Source organism: Ornithodoros turicata, unplaced genomic scaffold (assembly GCF_037126465.1).
Source record: "Ornithodoros turicata isolate Travis unplaced genomic scaffold, ASM3712646v1 ctg00001065.1, whole genome shotgun sequence".
NCBI classification, from domain to species: domain Eukaryota; kingdom Metazoa; phylum Arthropoda; class Arachnida; order Ixodida; family Argasidae; genus Ornithodoros; species Ornithodoros turicata.
The window spans coordinates 295243-297361 of NW_026999455.1; positions in this window are offsets into that span (position 1 = coordinate 295243).

Genomic DNA, 2119 nt, shown 5'->3' on the forward strand with positions numbered 1-2119 from the left:
CTTAACACGAGCGCGGTCAAATCACTCGTTGGTCACCGCTAAACACGGCAAACATACGAGGAAAGAGGCTTACGGGGGCGATCGCTTAGGCCTAATCCCAACACTACGCAGCTAACACAAGGCGGGAACCACACATCGCTAAACATGCGTCAACAGGCTTGGACACCGCAAAACAAGTCTAAACATGCGAGAAAAGGCTTAACACGAGCGCGGTCACCGCTAAACACGGCAAACATACGAGAAAAGGAGCGCGTCAAATCACTCACCTTTTCCCCCGCGGCAACTTCCAGGCAGAAACTGGGCGACCGCGGAGAACACACGTCTGCTCTCTACGAGATCCAGCCAGAAAGTGAGCGAGCGCGCGGAGCGCACGTCCGTTTTCCGCGACGTTCCGAGAGAAACTGAGAGAGGCGACGCGCAGCGGCAGCTATGGATGCGCGCGCGCCCTCTGCTCCACCCGTCCGCGCATGCACGCGCGCGCGCTGCTAGCTCCCTCTGCGCCGGCCGCGGGTGGCTTTTCAGTTTCGCTTTCATTCTCCGTTCTTTGCGCGCGCGCGTTTATCTGTATAAAGGCAGCGCGCACCGCGCTCGCATCATCACTACGTGAAGATGTTCAGCTACCACTCTTTACAAAATTGTTCCCGTACCCACGCTTCTTGGGAAGAAGTGGAGAAGGAATGTTTCAACGGCGAAAGTCCCCGCAACGAGCTCGTCATCACTGCTTTTTGCTACGTGATAGACATGGTAGGCTTTGGCAATATAGGAGAGATCTCGCCGGGGCCGCTGCAGGAGATGGTGCGTCGGATCTAAGCCCGTTACAAGAACGTCTGCATAACGGTTCCTGACGGACCCCTGGGACTGATGAGCGAATTTGTGAGCTTGGCCAACGCAGAATTCAACTACATCGCTGCAGACATCGTGGACCTTCTCGCTCGTGCCATCGCTCATATTAAGCACGCCCTGCGGAAGCAGCGACATTTGCAAGCAGTCTACATCGCCAATTTGGTCATTGATTTATTGAAATACCGATTGGTTATTGACATGCAACGCATTAAACAGTCCGAATAACTTTGACGAGACTCTGCGTGTTCTTTCACTGAAACATCTTTATTGAATACATACAAAAGAGTTGGTCAATAGATGCCTGCACCCTCCCTCCCTTGTCTGATCATCTCGTAATGCTGCGTTCGTGAGATCAGACGTGCCAGAAAAGGGGAATCTTCATCGCAGCGCCGTCATTGCGCGGGTCACTGCTTCAGCACGATGGCGGAAGGGTAATTCTTTTCGTACACCCTTTCCGCTACCACACTGCCACGATGTCCCGTGCTTCTCCTGTCTGCGAGAGAGAGAGAGAGAGAAGGATGTCTCGACTAGAACTTTTATTCTCGATTACATGCGCGTGCAGCTCTTTGTTCCGCGGTTACTCGATGCCTGACGTCGACGGTCTCGGGCTCTCTTCCGGGTTTTCCGGTGCTGCACAAAGAGGGAGTACTATCGTAATGCGATACGCGTCAAAACACTAGGAAAGCTTACCGTATTCGCAGCTCCCATAAGGGAAGGAGTGTACGGCATCCACGAGATAGCGTTTGTCGTCGTAGGGGACCAAGCTCTTCTTGAGTCTCGAAATGGTGTACATCGTTTGCTTTATACTCTGGATGGTGCACTGCTTCTGAGAGACCGCCTTTTCATTGAACAGAGAATCTCGGTACACTTCGTGCAATAAATGTTTCCTCACCACGTCTTTCTTAACTCCTTTGGCTCTCGCGATCTGTTTGTGTGTCCCAGCCAAGAGAATGCTGTACATTTTCGCTCGGATGGCTACGACTTCCTGAATCACTCCGCCCCCCGTCTCGTCTTTGAAGTACCCCACTAGCCGCGTAGCGATACGCGGTGATTCTCCGATTATTCCTGAGTGGTACCGACTTAAGCGTTTTCCCTGCTCACTTAAGGAAATTTGTGTATCCCTGTCCTGTGACACAAATGCGTGTAATTTTTCGCGGTTCTTTTCTTCTGTCACTGTTTTTACTCAGAATGTAGGTGAGGGGGGGAAAAAGTCAGCATCCAGGTAGAGCAGGAGAAAGCCGCTCGGCAGAGGAGAGTTCATGAGAATGGAATTTGT